Here is a 19,791-nt window from a genome sequence, read left to right as displayed (position 1 = left end):
CTAAGAATGACTGGAATTGCTCTTTTCCTCTGTCATGGTGTGTACCAACCATTTTAGCAATATCTGGATCTACAATGTTCTTTGTGTCTAACACCAGAAGGTCAGATGACTGCATGGCAGTGAACAGTGACATTACCCACATGAATCTGACCTCTATACTGTATATATATAGCTGTTAATGAATATGTTGTATTTCTTTGTGTATGAACCTCTGTCCTACGTGGCAGTGAAAAGTGAGACCACCCTCAGTGTCAAAACCTAATTACTATAAGGCTTTGAGCGCCAGCAGTATCCTTTAGTATTTTTATAGGGAACCTTTTTTACCATTATTTAAAAAGTGAAATTTTACCCTTGAATATAAATCTAGAAAAAAAAATTGAGAATCGTTGATTTTGGCTACATTACTAACAGACTTAGTTTTTGTGGGTGGAGGTTGGGCTTTAGTTTTTGCATTAGATTTAAAAAAAAATCACTCCTGCATCCTGGTTCCGAACAACGAAATACTTGATGACCTCATTGCGACAGTGTGAAGAAGTCACTGGTATTAGCATTAGCTGTAAACCTTGACATAACATCACTTTCAGTCCCAATGTTTTGAACTGAGGGTGACTTTACAATATTCGGCTTGTTCTCTCCCCTAAACCTGTGCACCGGCGTGCATCCCCGGGCAGAGTGAAACTATGGGCAAGTTTCTTTACGCCAATTGCCTCTGTCTACCCAGCAGTAATTAGGAACATGGATGTTAATCGATTTAGGGATCGTATTCGGGGGTAATGGTTAGCCAGTACAGTTGGCGAGTTGTCCGGGCTTCTCGGACTATTCCTTGACACTGGGTCATGCAGCTCGTTAATTTATGGTGTGGTTGTTGTGTTGGCAACAGCTTCTACACCTTAAACAAATTCACGCCTGGGTGGCCTTTAGGCCGGCCATCCTCGATTTCGAGGGGCTTCCATTATTTTATTGGTCAGCTGAGCTTACTTCCTCACATTTTTCTCCCTTGTCTTCTAAATAAGCCATTATATTGAAGGGAATTCGTCTTTTGAATTCCTCACAGACCATTAGTTTCACAAGGTCCTCAAAAGTACCAGTTTCAGTTGTCTTAAGCCACATTTTAAAAGTATGTAAATTTTCCGTTGCAAATTGTACATCTGTCATGTTAGAAGGCCTCAGGAAATTTCGGAAAGTCTGACTCTATGATTCTGGAGTTATAGCATGAGCATTTAAGATACTATCTTTGACAAAGACACTATCCTTGACAAACTTGAAATTCAGAATAATCCTCAAGACTATTGAACACTTGTGCTGCTTACCCAGTAAGCTTATTCTGAAGAAACCGAATCCATTCTTCCTTGAGCCACTTGTAGTGGAGAGATGTATGCAAACACATTGGAAACTCAAGGTCTGATTCATAAGAATTAGGCACCAAATTTATGCTACGAGACCAATCAAAGTGACTTTGAATTTCCTTTCTACTCGGTTTTGGAGTTCCAACACTTTCAATCATGTAGTCTCTCCTGTTCTCTTATTTTCTCTTTCCTTTACCTCATTCTCAAACTTCTCTCGTTCAAACAACAAATTCTCTCTTTCAGGGTCAAATAAGGTTCGAGCTTCCACACTCACTCTCTCCGTTGTCTCCAACTGAAAAGGGGAACCTACCACATTTCCCCCTAAGTCCTCAGGACTAGTAATGAAGCAGAAAGCTTTATCAGAAAAACACGACTTAAAATTAACCCTTTGAAAACGACTTCTTTTAATTGATCTTTATGCAGACTTGGAAAGACTGGAATTTCAAAATAATCGGCTGGAATTTTCCAGTCTTTTTAACTCAGGTTTACGTGTTCGAGTCTGTCAACAATAGGATCAGCTATGAAATTAACAGACTATACCTGCTGTCGTGATTTATCAACTTTAATGACAAGCCAAATCATTCACTACCTCCGAATCCCAAGTACATTTACAGGAGGCTTAACACTATGTAAACAACCATATTAAGTCAATGCACTGTAAGCAATCAGAAAAGTGTTAGCAGATAATATAACTTGGACTACCGAAACAGCTAGAAATATTACATCATACTGTCCTGTACAGTTGTCACGTAACACCGAAGCACTTAATATGAAACAAAGTGAAACATGCAATTAGCTCCCGGACATGCAACCCCATATGTTATAGAATATAAGCAATAGACAAGGCGAATGTTAAAGTTTCTTTACTTTTATTCCTAGTTTACTTTAAACTTAAAATTTTATGTTTTTTTTTTCACCAATTCGTGTATAAATTAATGATAAACAGGCAACCTCATAAACAGCCTGCACACAGCTGTGCCCGGTGCATGATGTTCTTTAACATACTTACCGATTTTTACTTATGTTCATTTATCTAAATATAAATTCATATAGGTTGGCTCATTGTTCTATCCACTTTAAAATCAAATTAACAGTATATACTAGCAGAAAGGCATAATATAATGCGAAACAACAAAGCCCAACCATTAATTAAGCAACGGGGAACTAAGTAACCAATCACTTTTACATTAATTCATAATTTTTACTAAGTAGTATAGTCAACAAACGGCCCTGAGTTGCCAGCTGTCTCCAGCAGTGTTCGAAGAATCTTTAACGTGACTGTATACATATATGGCCGTTATCACTAACAAACAGGTGCTAATCATCAAAAAAAATTAGTACAAGAGTGAAAATTTAATATACTCTGCTTCACCGATGCTCTTTGCAAATCAAGCTGGCTGGTAGATCCAAATAGCTCACTGGGAGGGTGTAGTAGTCTCACAGTATGTTCACCACACACATAGGATCGGCAGGGGAGAACGAGAGCTGTTGCTAGAAGAGACTGTTATAAATTGGGGGTAATGGGGGGTCCCACAGACCCCAGAGAAAGACAAATCAGGAAGTTACATTGAATGAAATTCAAAGGCATATATAAACATTTAAAGGTCTTAGCTAGGCTTCTGACTGAAAAAAAATGTCCAAGTAGCTGAGTATATGAAAAAAAAATAGATTGATTACCCTTTTACACTTATGTTCAAATAAGTTCGGCATGGGGATTTTGGGACCCCATATTACCTAACCTACCATAGATGGCACTGACAACATAGGGTGATATTTTCCACCAATAGGCTACCATCTCCGACTCTGCTTGCCTTTCATAGTTAACTCTCGGTTAACTAGCAGTCCCGTAGTGCCGAGTATGTAGAGGCGAGATAAATGTGTATGTACAGGGGTGAGTGACCCTTGTATGCTACCTTGCTGATATACATTTTCTGTCTTCACCCCTTTACTAGTACCCAGTCTCCTCCACACAGAAAGGCAACTACCCAGACACCCTCCCTCCGTTCTCCTTCCCATTCATTAGCGAATGCTTCGAATTCACACTTTTATGCTTGGGGATTGGACTTTAGGGAGAGAGAGGATTGGCAACGCGAAGTGGTAATTGAAGGAGTGGAGCCAACTGTACATAAACAGTGCAGGTATACAAAGAAGAGGGTATATAGAGCACAGGTATACAAATAATATACATAGACAGTGCGGGTACACAAAAAATAGGACAGGCAGTTTGACCAAGGCGTGTTGTGACCACTGTCTGTGTTGGTAGTTTATGGTAAGATATTATTATATGTAATAGCGAGGGTTTGCATACCAGCAGGCGAAGCTATCATTACCATCATATTCCTGGACAAGCCGTCATATGCTGAGGCAGTCTGTTTACTGTGTTTTGGAGGGGGGGGGGTGTAATCTGGTTTCCTGTTGAGACAGCCAACAGGTAACTATCCCGGGATAACATCGTCTGTTTGGCTGAGTCACTAGCCATTAACATAAGAGTCACAGCCAAGTTTGATTTTGTTGTACACTTGCTTTTGTTTTTATTGTAAATAATAGTTTATTTTATTTTTGTGAGAAACTCACGAATCAGGCGGTGAGAGTCACCGTATTCATACCTATTGTCTGTGAGTGTGGCAACCAGGAGCCAGCGCCTTCCCTTGCGCCAGACAGGTTATCTCTACATCTTTATTATTAAAACTATTACCGCTAATTTAGTACGTCACGAAAGTGTTTTGGCAGACACGAATTTCATCCCCAGAGACTGCAGTCCTTCCTTCAACACTGTGTAGATCAATACAGTATAGAGGGAGGCATCAGTCTACCGCAAGTGACACAGTTTCTACAAGATGAAATGTAGAAAGCGAGAACAGTCATTACTGTATTAAATTAGCCACTATTATATTATTGTTTTCTTGATATTGTCATTTGTAGCCTACACTGTAAACCTGGATTGATATCTATATACAGGCTAAACTAGGCAACCTGCGGTGCAATGGTCAGCATGCTCGCTTTGCAAGCTATTGGTCCCAGGTCCAATTTCTGGGCAGGGTGAAATTATAGGTAGGTTTCTGTATGCCATTTGCCCCTGTCTACCGAGCAGTAATTGGGGACGTGGGTGTTAATCGATTTGAGGATCGTGATGCGGGATAATGGTTAGCCAGTACAGTTGGTGTGTTGTCCGGTCTTCTCGAATTATTCCTTGACACTGGATCATGCAACTAGTTAGCTTAGGGTGTGTTTGTTGTGGTCGTGACAGCTTCTACATCTTAAACCATTTCACGCCAAGGTGGCCCTTGGACCGGTCATCCTCGTACACCAGGCATAATCATTATCTATACACATGCTGAACTGAACACCTGCATTGTCTATCTGTATATCTGTCTGTCTGTGTCTGTCTAGATGCTGAACTGTATACCTGTATTGTCTATCTATCTATATAGATGCTGAACTGTATACCTGTATTGTCTATCTATCTATATAGATGCTGAACTGTATACCTGTATTGTCTATCTATATATAGATGCTGAACTATAAACCTCCATTGTTTATATACATGCTAATGTAACAGTACCATGTTTTGGGGTAAATTATTTCATCTTTTTGGGGAAATATATATGAAAAGTTAGAGTAGACGATGTTCCCACCAAATTATTAGTGCCCTGAATGTACAGCCCGCTTCACTAGTGCGTTTACAGAGGCTCGTCATATAAACATTCCACAAATCATTATCTTTGAGATATTTGTTTTAATATTGTTTTAATTTGAGTCCATAATATGTTTACTATTGCGAGTTTCCTTTTGTCGAATGTAAACAAACACAGTCCTGCCACATTTGAACAAAATCTGATGACCTCCTGTAAAAACACTAATGAAGGGGACTGTACCTTAGGTAAAAGCCAATCATAGTGACTTGTGAGTGTGAAGTCGTGGGCATAGTGAAGTGATTGGCCGATAACTAGAGTCAGCTACCCAGAAGCAAGTGCGCTCGATTTTCAAAACGACAGTCTGTGTCTGGAAGTGTTTGAGTGTAGATGTGTGTGTGGATCAGTGGATTCAACATGGCTAAATATGTAAGTAGGTGTACCCCGTGGTAAACTACCATTATGACATGTTATATTGTGAAGCTAGGTAGGAGCATAGATTATTGTTTGAAGTGTAATTGTCAGTCTTAATAGAAAATGTTCAATAAACAAAGAACCGTAAACAAATGTCATAAATTCCCCTCCTTGTTTTGAGTAAAAAATTCATCATATATGTGTTTGGTGTTATACAGTGATATAGTGAGTTCTGAGTAACAACACAACTATCACATGTTTTCCCTCGTGTCTGAGTTATTGCTTATTATCCTTATTCCCCGATTATCATCCTTTATCTCAGTCTTCCCTCATCCCCCCCCCCCCCCCCACCTACTCTTAGTGAGGGAGTAAGGTTGATCATAAGGAAGGCCTACCTGCATCCTTCCCTCCTTCTCACATTCTTTCCCTCCTCCCTTCTCACTTTCCCTCTTTCTCACGGCTATATAGAACAGAGAAAGAAAGAAAGAAGAGAAACAGAGAAAGAAAGAAGAGAAACAAAGATAGAAAGAACAGAAACAGAGAAATAAATAATATAAAATATAAGAAATGAATGGCGACCATCCCAATCCCTCTAACTATCGCCCCATTACCCTAACTTCATCCCTCTCTAGGATTTTCGAAACTATCTCAAACCCTTATTTTCTCCATCACCTTGAACGCCTTTCTCTTTTGTTGGATCACCAGCATAGCTTTCGCCAGGCGAGATTTACTGGTGATCTGCTCTCCTACTGCACCTATCTTTGGTCATCCTCTCTCAGGGATTATGGGGAATCTTTCGTCGTATGGCACAAGTCTGTGTTTTTTAAACTACCCTCATATAGTTTCTCTCCCCCACTTTGTTCTCTAATCTCTAGCTTCCTTGAGAACCGATCCATGGCAGTTGCTGTCGAGGGATCGATCTCTCGCTCTTTCTCTACCAATAGTGGTGTCCCACAGGGTTCTGTTCTTTCACATTACTCTCTTCCTTCCTTTTATTAATGGTTTACTTCACACTACGACTAATTCTATCCATTCTTACACTAATGATTCTACTCTTCACTCTTCTTCACATTTTCCCCTTCCTCCTAACACTCAAACTAGATCTGTTTCTAGAGCTGATATCATTACATCTATCAATGCGGATCTGTGCAGCGTCTCCGAATGAGGAGGTAAAAACCTGGTTTAATTGAATAGTAATAAAACACAGTATTTAACAATTACACTTTCCAAATTAGATGATCTCCCACCAATCACATTTCAGGACGCGATCATTCTGCCAAATTCTAAAATAGATATGCTAAGCCTCACTATTTTCTCTAATATGTCATGGAAGCCACACATCCACAACATTGCTAAAGCTGCCTCCCGAAAGCTGGGAATGCTTTACATATGCCATAGTTACTTCACTCCTGAGCAGTTGCTTCAAGTATAACTTGGAGTACTGCTCTCATATCTGGGGTGGCTTTTCTTCTGTCCAACTATAAGGTAGGGTGGAATCAAAGGCTTATTAACTCTCCTCCTTTAGTTGATAATCTCTCTTCCCTTTCTCTTTGCCGCAATGTTCGGTGGATTTAGTATCCTGTGTACCACCGGTAAGGCCGTGGGCTTGTAACACTGGTGTTGGCCCCGCGGTTCCCAACGTTTCTCTGTGGATATCGGTCACACTAGAAATAACCCGTTATAGTATATCCTTCTGTCCTCACACAGCCAGACTGTACAATGCTCTACCTTCTGTGTTTCCATACTCATACAATCTGCGTCACTTCAAAAAGCTGGTTTTCCGGCATTTTCGTGGTGTAGATTAATATAATCTTTTTCTTTTCTATTTTTAATTTCAGTTTAGTTTTAGTTTTTCGCCCCCAAAGGTAGGCTATTCCCCTTAAAAAGAATAAGGGTAGGTAGGTACGTAGGTAGGTAGATAGATATTCGGCAAAATCATCCCTACAAGTTTACATTTAATTTTGCGTGTATATAAACAATGCAATTTGAGAATTCATTGTAATAGAAGAGGGTAAGAATGGATGGGATTAGTCGTAGTATGAAGTAAATAATTCATAAAAAGAAGGAAGAGAGTAGGTGAAAGAACAGAACCCTGTAGGACACCACTATTGGTAGAGAAAGAGCGAGAGATCGATCTCTCGACAACAACTGTCAGGGATCAGTTCTCACCTACCTACCTAAACTCTACCTACCTACCAAATCCCTGCCTACTGTAAAGGCCTGGGACTTTGGGATATAAATCCCTTGCCAGTCTAATCAGGATCTTATAAAAGGAAAGTCAAGAACCATTGGTTTCCAAGGGGTAACAAACAACCGTTAGAGATTGACAGCTCTTTACTACGATAATAAACACAATAAATGACACCACTCACACAAATATCAAATAAACAATTACGGGAGTCAAACAATTAATAGAGTCAAACAATTAATAGAGTCAAACAATTATGGGAGTCAAACAATTACAGGAGTCAACAATTATGGGAGTCAAACAATTACGGGAGTCAAAAAATGTACAGATATTTCCTAAGGTGGCGGCCCGATGGAATGTTCCGTAAAGCGGTGATCAGCTCTCGGGGGGAGGTCCAGGGCAGCTTCTTCACTTGGCGCCGGCGTTGGTGGGCGACGTCTTGCATCACAGGAGAGACGCCAGGGCACGGACGGTGGATAGGGCTTGGAGGAAGTGGCGATGACGTGGCAGCTGGGGTAGGTGTCCGGAGATTGACAGCCGAACAGAGAAGGTCTGGGGAATCAGCCCACGAGCCCCAGTTGCTTCAGATGAGCACACAACCAGAATTTGAACGAACAGCAGGGTGCAAGTACAGCTGTGTTGGCGGCTGGGTACTGGGTAGTGTCTGATGTGTGACGAAGCAGCAGCGACCTTCTCACCTCCATCTACCCTCCCTAGTGGGGCCGCGAACAAGCAAACGAGCAGCGGACAACCATCCTGCTCCTTACCGCCCTTACACCTACCTACCTACCTACCTGCCTACCTGCCAAAACCCTACCTACCTACCTACTTACCTACCTACCTACCAACTTACTTACCTAAACCCTACCTACCTACCTACTTACCTAAACTCTACCTACCTACCTACCTACCTACCTACCTACCTGCCTAAACCCTACCTACCAACCTAAACCCTACCTACCTACCTAAACCCTACCAACCTCCCTAAACCCTTCTACCTACCTACCTAAACGCTACCTACCGAAACCCTACCTACTTAAACCCTACCTACTTACCTACCTACATAAACCCTACCTACCTATCTAACTACCTATCTAACCTATCTACATAAACCCTACCTACCTACCTACCGACATAAACCCTACTTACATACCTACCAACCTACCTAGCTACATAAACCTACCTACCTTCCTACCTATCTTGATAAAACCTACCTACCTATCTATCAACAAAAAACCTACCTACATACCTACCTATCCTCCTACCTAAACCCTACCTATCTACCTACCTAAACCCTACGTACCTACCAAAACCCACCTACCTAAACCTTACCTACCGACCTACCTACCTAAACACTACCTACCTAAACACTACCTACTTAAACAATATATACCTAACTACCTACCTACCTACCTACCTATCTACTTAAACCCTACCTCCCTACCTACCCACCTATCTACGTAAGCCCTACTTACTTACCAACCAACCTACCTATCTACATAAACCTACCTACCTTCCTACCTATCTTGATAAAACCTACCTACCTATCTATCGACAAAAAACCTACCTACATACCTACCTATCCTCCTACCTAAACCCTACCTACCTACCTACCTAAACCCTACGTACCTACCAAAACCCACCTACCTAAACCTTACCTACCGACCTACCTACCTAAACACTACCTACCTAAACACTACCTACTTAAACAATATATACCTAACTACCTACCTACTTAAACAATATATACCTAACTACCTACCTATCTACTTAAACCCTACCTCCCTACCTGCCCACCTATGTACGTAAGCCCTACTTACTTACCTACCAACCTACCTATCTACATAAACCTACCTACCTTCCTACCTATCTAGATAAAACCTAGCTACCTATCTGTCGACAAAAATCCTACCTACCTACCTACCTAAACCCAACCTACCTACCTACCTTCCTACCTAACCTATCTACATAAACCTTATCTCTCAACCTACCTACCTTCCTATCTACATAAACCCTACCAACCTACCTACCTACCTAACTACATACATAAACCCTACCCGCCTACCTACCTACCTGCCTGCCTACCTAACTACCTACCTACCTACCTACATACCTATCTACTTAAACCCTACCTACCTACCTACCTACCTACCTAACTATATAAACACTACCTACCTATCAACTTATCTACATAAAACCTACCTTCCTACCTATCTATCTACATGAAACTTACCTACCTACATACCTACCTACCTATCTACATAAAACCTCCCTACCTACTACCTACCAACCTATCTACATAAAACATACCTACCTACCTGTCGAGCTACGTACATAAAACCTACCTACTTACCTAAAACCAACCTACCTACCTACCAACCTACCTACCTACCTACATAAAACCTACCTACCGACCTACCTAAAATCTACCTACCTAAATCCACCTACCTAAACCCTACCCACCAACCTAAACCCTACATACTTACCTAAACCCTTACCCACCTACCTAAACCTTACCTACCCAACTAAACCCACCTACCTAAACCCTACAAACCTACCTACCTACCGAAACCCACCTACCTAAGCCCTACCTACCTACATCTAAACCCTACCTACCTACGTGAAACCACCTACCTAAATCCTACCTACCTACCTAAACCCACCTACCTAAACCCTACCTACCTAAACCCACCTACCTAAACCCACCTACCTAAACCCTACATACCTACCTACCTGCCTAAACCCACTTACCTTATCCTTCCTACCTACCCTACCTACCTACCTAAAACCACCTAACTAAACCCCCACCTACCTACCGAAACCCTACCCACCTGCCTACCCACCTACCCAACCTACCTACCTACCTAAACTCAATCTACCTACCTAAATCCTACCTACCTACCTAAACCCGCCTACCTAAACCCTACCTACCTGCCTAAATCGTCCTACTTAAACCTTACCCTCTTACCTAAACCCTACCTACCAGCTAAACCCACCTACCTAAACCCTACCTACCAGCTAAACCCACCTACCTAAACCCTACCTACCAGCTAAACCCACCTACCTAAACCCTACCTTCCTACCCGCCTAAACCCTACCTACCTACCTAAATCCATCTAACTAAACCCTCCCTCCCTTCCTACCTGCCTAAAACCACTTACTTAAACCCTTCTTACCTACCTACCTAAAACCACCTAACTAAACCTACCTACCTAAACCCAACTACCTAAACCCACCTACCTAAGCCCTACCTACCTAACTACTTAAACCTACCAACCTAAACCCTACATACCTACCTAGATCCACCTACCTAAACCCTCCCTCCCTACCTGCCTAAACCCACTTACCTAAACCCTTCCTACCTATCTACGTTAAACCACCTAACTAAACCCTACCTGCCTAAACCCTACCCACCTACCTAACCCCTATCTACCTATCTAAGCCCTACCTACCTGCCTACCTACCTACATACCGACCTACCTAAACCCTACCTACCTACCTACCTAAACCCTACCTACCTACCTAAACACTACCTACCTGCCTACCTACCTACCTACCGACCTACCTAAACCCTACTTACCTACCTACCTACCTAAACCCTACCTACCGACCTACCTACCTACCTAAATCCACCTATTAAACCCTACCCTCCTACCTAAACCCTACCTACCTTCCTAAACCCACCTACCTAAACCCTACCTTCCTACCCACATAAAACCCTACCTAAACCCTACCTACCTTCCTAAACCCACCTAAACCCCACCTTCCTACCCACATAAACCCTACCTAAACCCACTTACCTAAACCCTTCCTACCTACCTACCTAAAACAACATAACTAAACCTAAATACCTACCTAAATCCTACCCACCCACCCTACCCCAACCCTACCTACCTACCTACCTAAACCCTACCTACCTACCTAAACCCTACCTACCTACCTAAACCCTACCTACCTACCTAAACCCTACCTACCTACCTAAACCCTACCTACCTACCTATACCATACCTATCTACATAAACCCTTCTTACCTAACCCTATCTACTACCTACCTATCTACATAAGCACTTCTTACCCAACCCTATCTACCTACCTACCTACCTACAAAAACCCGACCTGCCTACCTAAACCATACTTACCTACCGAAATCTTACCTACCTACCTAAACCCTACCTACCTACTTACCTAAACCGTAGCTACCTACGTAAACCTTACCTACCTACCTTAAACCTACTAACCTATCTACCTACCTAAAACCTACCTACCTACCTACCTAAAACCTACCTGAAACCTACCTACCTAAAAACCTACCTATCTACCTAAAACCTACCTACTTACCTAAAACCTACCTACCTGCCTGCCTACCTACCTATTGTAAATGAAGAGAGGAGACAAAACACATTCCATGGTTTTAAGTGACTTGCAAGTATCTAAGTAACTCACATATTTTATAAAATTTACAAAAACTCAACTATAAAATTTACCTCGGGAGATCTGGGTTACCGTGTTGGTGATTAAATTTATAGAAATAAAATAATGTCATTACTTACTGATGTATTTTACAAATTAATACAAATAATTCTGAAATTTTCCATGATGACTTCGAAAAGTGTTCGTGATCACCTGAAGAATAGCTTCCACAGAGGGGGGCGGGGGTTATGTTAGGTTACATTTATTTAGGTTAGGTTAGGTTTGTTTAAATCCAGGTCCAGTTAAGTTAGGTTAGGCTTGGTTTTCGAGCTATTTTCAATAAGGTTAGGTTAGGTAGGTTCGCGTTTGAGTAGTTACATAAACTTCATACCAGCGAATACAATCCCAGCATGAGAACCGTTACCATGGCAAGGTAAATATGGCACTATACCCTTTCCACGCTAAGCTGGCCCGTAAGCCACGCCCCTCGTCTTCAGCTACAAACAGCTGATTGGTTCCCTTGTTTTACCCCCACGGACTCTGCTTATATAAGCGCGTATTTAATATAGTCACTGCTGTAAACTGTCTCATTGTCATAATTTTATTTAACCCCTGAAAACTGTTCGTTATCGCAACACTAAGTTACCATAGCAACATTTGGTCAATTACGGCGTCATTTGGAAAAAAAAATCAAATGTCAATAAAACCTGTCAAATTTGCTGTAAACCCGCTTTCAAATTATTTGGGGGGGGGGGTGACAGACAGTTTGAAAGACAATATCCTGCCTAACAATTGAGTGGAGGAAGATAAAACAATTATCCTAATTATTACTCTTTAAAAGTATTACAATTATTAACACACATGATAAGTAATCATAACACATCTGGCATGACCCTCTCAGTGCTTGAGGCGGCCCTATTAACATACCATGCCTGAAGTGACCTCGTTATACACAATGATAATTTCGAATTGTTTACGACATAGACCACAAAATATAGATACATACTGTAGATGGACAGGTAAAATCATCATTCAAGATCATCTTTATTCAATTTGTATATAGACCGTGTAAGAATGCAATGGACTGTACAGTGCATAAAAATGCGGTATACAAACAATGTATATAAACAGTGCAGGTATACAAACAATGTATATAAGCAGTGCAGGTATACAAACAATGTATATAAACAGTGCAGGTATACAAACAATAGTAAACAGTAAGTTACTTTGGCCAAGAGTTATTCCTCACGGTGGTTTAATGTTTCTCCTTCTCAAACAAACATACTTGTTGTATTGTATTGTATTGTAACAGTTTATTTAGCCAGAAAAATACAGACAGAGTGGATAATAATAACAATATTAACATGGCTGAGCCAGTTGAGAACCTGAGCTCTCTTTGAGACACCTGATATATATTATACTGTACATTTATCTCAAGGAAGTATTATGTAACATTCAGTATCATCTGCAATAGTACAATAGCATGGTAGTAATAAGTACATCTCATAATGTTCCACGGTTATCACTTCAATATTTATTTATTTTGTTATTTATTATTTGTATTTTTTTTATTTATTTATTATTATTATTTTTTTATTATTATTGTTTTTTTATTTATACATACATATACACATACCTATACATATATACACATATATACATATATACATATATATATTTATATATATATATATATATATATATATATATATATATATATATATATATATATACATATATATATATATATATATATATACATATATATACATACATATATACACATAAATATATACATATACACACACACACACATACACATATACATATAAATTAGAGTGGAATTTAAAAACATAAGTATAATGGGGGAGCAGTACAACCTGGTTGTGCAGTAATAAGGTTGAACAAAAGGACAGAGCTGTCAGCATTATGGTAATTATGCGTATTGCAGCTATGTCACCATTATCTGTGACTGAAAACTAGCGTGATACACCTCCATATGGCTAACAACCTTACAACTGAATGACGTCATAGCGTGATACACCTCCATATGGCTGACGTCATAGAAAATTTATTTTATAAAAAAACAATTATATTACACACCATATGATGACTAACCTCCCTAATATTACATGAAGGGGGTCAAGTTAGGTTAGGTACGGCTAGGTTGAGTTGGGTTGGGTTGGTTTAAGTGAAGTTTGGTTAGGTTTGGTTAGGCTGGGTTAGGTTTGATTAGATAAGTTTATGGTAATTAGGTTAATGTTTATTAAAATAGTATAGGCTAGGTTATATTAGCTAAGGTTATGGTATGTTAAGCTAGGTTAGATTATGTTAGGCTAGAATAGGTTACGTTGCTTTGATTTGATCAGGTTGGGATAAGTTAGATTAGGTTAGGTCAGGGTAGGTTAGATTAGGTTAAGTTGGGCCAGGTTATGTTTGGTAAGTTATGGTTAGGCTAGGTTAGTTTAGCTTAGTTATGGTTAGGTTAGATAAAATAAGGTAGGTTAGCTTAGGCCAGGTTAAACTTATTAGGATAGTTTAGGATAGTTTTCTTTAGGTTTGGTCAGGAAATTTCAGATTAGGTAGTTGAAGATGTAGGAGAATACCTAACTAATTGACTTACGATAAAACACACTTGAAATCTGAAAATATCAACATCATTATGCTGAAACTCAGGGACAGATTTTCAGAAGAGGAGACCAAACGTACAGTATGCGTATTAGATAGAAAAAATATTGTCACAATGAACTTCACAAATATTATCAATATTAATTATAACTGAGGACAGAATATGTCAATATGCTGTGTCTTACCAGAACCATTAGGTTTCAATTAATACCAGAAATCATGAAAAAGAGGGATCTGGACTTCCTGAACCCCCCCTGGATCTGCCCTTGAAACTTTACAGTAAATAGTTACGTGCAGGTACATAATCTTACAAAAGATCCTATACTTCAATCTCGTTTGTGTGTAAGTGACTTTACAGTATCTAGCTAGGACTGTTAGGGTATAGCCTGAATATACTTTACTTTGCCTTTTCGTCTTCGCCACCGTTAGCCGCTTGAGCGGTCTGTCACATATCTGTTATACTGCCTACCCAGCAGTAATTGGGGATCTAGATGTTAATCAATTTGCGGATCGTATTCGGGTAATGGTTAGCCAGTGCAATTTGGTCACGTAGCTCGTTAACTTAGGGTGTGGTTGTTGTGATGGCGAAAGCTTCTACACCTTAAACAAATTCACGTCTAGGTGGCGCTACTGCCAACCATCCTCGTTACCCAAGGGGCAACAATTATACTGGCGCAGTATCCTGCACCAGTGTTGGTTAAGTCTTGTCGTAAACGAGTTCACACTCGGTACTGTCACAACACTCTTTGGCAGGTTATGACAACATTCCACAGCTTTCATCCCCCCAAAAAAAATATATCTCTGATAATTTTTCTGTACTTGTAGCTTCGTTAACCTGAGGCTGTGAGACCCCTAGTGGGTCGGGAATCTGCTAGTTTCACATATCAACACTTACCTGAGTAATGTCTTCTCATGTGCATAAAAGATTCTCTTAAGCCACCCCTTGGCCGTCTAATATACAAGCAAAGCAATTGCAGGTGTTCTAATATCGCAGGATGTTCCCAATCAAATGGCAGTACCCACTTGAAGAGTGATATGAGATGTTTGGTGAGGGAGTGTTGCAGTGCGGAAGTGTTTGGTGAGGGACTGTTGTGGTGAGGCAGTGTTTGGTGAGGGACTGTTGTGGTGAGGCAGTGTTGTAGTGAGGGAACGTTGTGGTAAAGGAGTGTTGTAGTGAAGGGGTGTTGTGGTGAGGTAGTGTTGTGGTGAGGGAGTGTTGTGGTAGGGAGTGTTTGGTCAGGGAGTGTTGTGGTGAAGCAGTGTTGAAGTGAGGGAACGTTGTGGTAAAGGAGTGTTGTAGTCAAGGAGTGTTATAGTGAGGTCGTGTTGTGGTGAGGGAGTGTAGTGGTGAGGGAGTGTTGTGGTGAAGGAGTGCTGTGGTGAGGGAGTGTTGTGGTGAGGAAGTCTTTGGTGAGGGAGTGTTGTGGTGAGGAAGTGGTGTGGTGAGGGAGTGCTGTGGTGAGGTGTTGTGGTGGGATGTTGTGGTGAGGGATTGCTGTGGTGAGAGTGTTTGGTGAGGTGTTTGATGGGGGAGTGTTTGGTGGGAGTGTTGTGGTGAGGAGTGTTGTAGTGAGACATTGTGGTGATGGGTGTTGTGCTGGGGGTGTTGTGGTGGGGTGGGGAGTGTTGTGGTGGGGAGTGTTGTGGGGTGGGGAACCTTTGGTAAAGGTGTGTTGTAGTGAAGAGTGTTGTGGTAAGGAGTGTTATGGTGGGGTGTTGTAGTGACGGTGTGTTGTGGTGGAGTGGTGTGTGGTGGGGATGTTGTGGTGAGAGTGTTATGGTGAGGTGTTATGGTGGGGAGTTGTGGTGAGTGGGAAGTGTTGTGAGGGGAGTGTTGTGGTGAGGGTGTACTGGGGACTGTGTGCAGGAGTGTTGCGCTGAGGGAGTGTTGTGGTGAGGGAATGATGTAGTGAGGGTGTGTTGTGGTGAGAGTGTTGTGCTGGGGGTGTTGTGGTGAGAGTGTTTGGGGATGGAGTGTTGTCGTGAGTGTTGTGGTGAAGAAGTGTTTGGTGAGGAGTGTTGTGGTGAGGAGTGTTGTGGTGAGAAGTGTTGGTGGTGGAGTGTTGTGGTGAGAGGTGTTATGGTGAGAGTGTTGTGGTGAGAGGTGTTTGGGTGAGGTGTTGTTGTGAGTGGAGTGTTTGGGTGAGGGGAGTGTGTGGGAAGTGTTTGGTGGGGGCGTTGTGGTGAGGTGTGAGTGGTGAGAATGTTGGTGAGGGAGTGTTGTGGTGAGAGTGTTGTGGTGGAGTGTTGTGGTGGGAAGTGTTTGGTGAGGGAGTGTTGTTGTGGTGACTGTTTGGGTGAGGGAGTGTGTGGTGAGGAAGTGTTTGGTGGGGAGTGTGGGTGAGGTGTTGTGGTGAGGAAATGTTGGTGGGGGAGTTTTGTGGTGTGAGAGTGTTGTGGTGAGGTGTTGTGGTGTGTTGTGGTGAGGAGGGTGTTGTGGTGAGGGGTGTTATGGTTAGAGTGCTGTGGTGAGGTGTTGTGGTGAGGGAGTGTTTGGTGAGGGAGTGTTGTTGTGAGGAGAGTTTTGGTGAGGGAGTGTTGTGGTAGGCAGTGTTGTAGTGAGACGTTGTGAGTGGGGTTATGGAAGTGGAAGGGTGTTGTGGTGAGGGGTGTTGTGGTGAGGAGTCTTGTGGTAAGGAGTCTTGTGGTGGGAGTGCTGTGGTGTGGGGGAGTGTTTGGTGAGAGTGTTTGAGGTGATGTTGTGGTGAGAGTGTTTGGTGAGGGTGTTGTGGTGAGGTGTTGTGGTGAGGGGGGTGTTGTGGTAGGGAGTGTTATGGTGAGGGAGTGTATGGTGAGGGAGTGCTGTGGGGGAGTGTTGTTGTGAGAGACGTTGTGGTGATGGAGTGTTGTGCTGGGGAGTGTTGTGGTGAGGGAGTGTTGTGCTGAGGAGTGTTGTGGTGGGGAGTGTTGTGGTGGGGTGTTGTAGTGAGGGACCTTTGTGGTAAGGTGTGTTGTAGTGAAGGGTGTTGTGGTAGGGAGTGTTATGGTGAGATGTTGTGGTGACGGTGTGTGTGGTGGTGGAAGTGTTGTGGTGGGATGTTGTTTGGTGAGGAGTGTTGTGGTGAGGGGAGTGTTGTGGTGAGGGAGTGTGTGTGTGGTGGGGAGTGTTGTGGTGAGGGAGTGTGCTGGGGACTGTTGTGCTGGGGTGTGCTGAGGAGTGTTGTGGTGAGGGAGTGTTTTGGTGAGGGGAGTGTTGTTGTGAGGAAGTTTTGGAGTGAAGTGTTGTGGTGAAGGAGTGCTGTGGTGAGGGTGTTTGTTGAGAGAGGTTTAGTGAGGTGTTGTGGGTGAGGAGTGTTGTTGTGAGGAAGTTTTGGTGAGGTGTTGTTGTGAGTGAGGAGTGTTGTAGTGAGGAACGTTTGTGGAGAGGGTGTTGTGTGTGGAGGGTGTTGTGGTGGGGAGTGGTGTGTGGTGAGGGAGTGTTGTGGTGGGGAGTGTTGTGGAGAGGAGTGTTGTGGTGTGGGGGGTGTTTGGTGAGGTGTGGTGAGAATGTTGTGTGGTGAGAAGTGTTGGTGAGGAGTGTTGTGGTGGGGGAGTGTTGTGGTGAGGGGGTGTTGTGGTGAGAGTGTTATGTGAGGATGGTGAGGTGTTGTTGTGAGGTGTTGGTGAGGGAAGTGTGGTGAGAATGGTGAGGTGGTGTGTGTTGAGAGTGTTTAGTGAGGTGTTGTTGTGAGAGTGTTGGGGAGGTGGTGTAGTGAGAGTGTTTGGGGAGGGAATTGTGAGGAAGTGTTGTGGTGAGAGTGTTGTGGTGAGGAGTGTTGTGGTGAGGAGTGTTGTGGTGAGAGTGTTTGGGGGAGGGAGTGTTGTTGTGAGGAGTGTTTGGGAGAGTGTTGTAGTGAGGGAGTGGTGTGGTGAGGTGCTGTGGTGAGGGAGTGTTGTGGTGAGGTGTTGTGGTGAGGGAGTGTTGTGGTGAGAGTGTTTAGTGAGAGTGTTGTTGTAGGAAGTGTTTGGGGGAGGTGTTGTAGTGAGGGAGTGTTGTAGTGAGGGAAGTGTTTGGTGAGGGAGTGTTGTGGTGAGGAAGTGTTGTGGTGAGGAGTTCTGTGGTGAGGGAGTGTTGTGGTGGGGAGTGTTGTGGTGTGAGGGTGTTGTGAGTGAGAGTGTTTGGTGAGGGAGTGTTGTTGTGAGGAATTTGGGGGAGAGGAGTGTTGTAGTGAGGGGGAGTGTTGTGGTGAGGTGTTTGGGAGGAGTGTTGTAGTGAGGTGTTGTGGTGAGGGAGTGCTGTGGTGTGAGGTGTTGTGGTGAGGGGGAGTGTTGTGGTGAGGAGTGTTGTGGTGAGAGAGTGTTCAGTGAGGATGTTGTTGTGAGAGTGTTTGGGAGGTGTTGTAGTGAGGTGCTGTGGTGAGGAAGTGTTTGGGGGAGGGAGCGTTGAGTGAGGAAGTGTTGTGGTGAGGGAGTGCTGTGGTGAGGGAGTGATGTGGTGGAAAGAGTTGCTGTGGTGGGGAGTGTTGTGGTGAGGGAGTGTTGTGGTGAGGAGTGTTGTAGTGAGAGTGTTGAGGAGGGAGTGTTGTAGTGAGGAAGTGTTGTGGTGAGAGTGCTGTGGTGAGGAGTGTTGTGGTGAGGGTGTTGTTGTGAGAGTGTTTGGGAGTGTTGTTGTGAGATGTTTGGGAGGTGTTGTAGTGAGGTGTTGTGGTGAAGTGCTGTGGTGAGGGAGTGTTGTGGTGAGGTGTTGTGGTGAGAGTGTTGTGAGTGAGAGTGTTGTGGTGAGAGTGTGTTTGGTGAGGGGAGTGTTGTGGTGAGGAGTGTTGTTGTGAGGTGTTTGGTGAGGGAGTGTTGTGGTGAGGGAGTGTTGTGGTGAGGTGTGTGTTGAGGGAGTGTTGTAGTGAGGAAGTGTTTGGGAGAGGATGTTGTAGTGAGGGAGTGTTGTGGTGAGGGAGTGCTGTGGTGAGGTGTTGTATGAGGTGTTGTGAGAGTGTTTGGGAGGTGTTGTAGTGAGGGTGTTGTGGTGAGGAGTGCTGTGGTGGGGAGTGTTGTGGTGAAGGAGTGTTGTGGTGAGGGAGTGTGAGTGGTGAGAGTGTTGTGGTGAGGAAGTGTTTGGTGAGGGTGTTGTGGTGAGGGAGTGTTGTAGTGAGGGAACGTTGTGGTAAAGAGTGTTAGTGAGTGAAGGGGTGTTGTGGTGAGGAGTGTTGTGGTGAGAGTGCTGTGGTGAAGGTGTTGTAGTGAGGGGAGTGTTGTGTGG

Source organism: Homarus americanus, unplaced genomic scaffold (genome assembly GCF_018991925.1).
Source record: "Homarus americanus isolate GMGI-L3 unplaced genomic scaffold, GMGI_Hamer_2.0 scaffold6317, whole genome shotgun sequence".
In the NCBI taxonomy this organism is placed as follows: Eukaryota; Metazoa; Arthropoda; class Malacostraca; order Decapoda; family Nephropidae; genus Homarus; species Homarus americanus.
The sequence above is the reverse complement of the archived record's forward strand: the minus strand, read 5'-3'. Positions refer to the sequence as shown.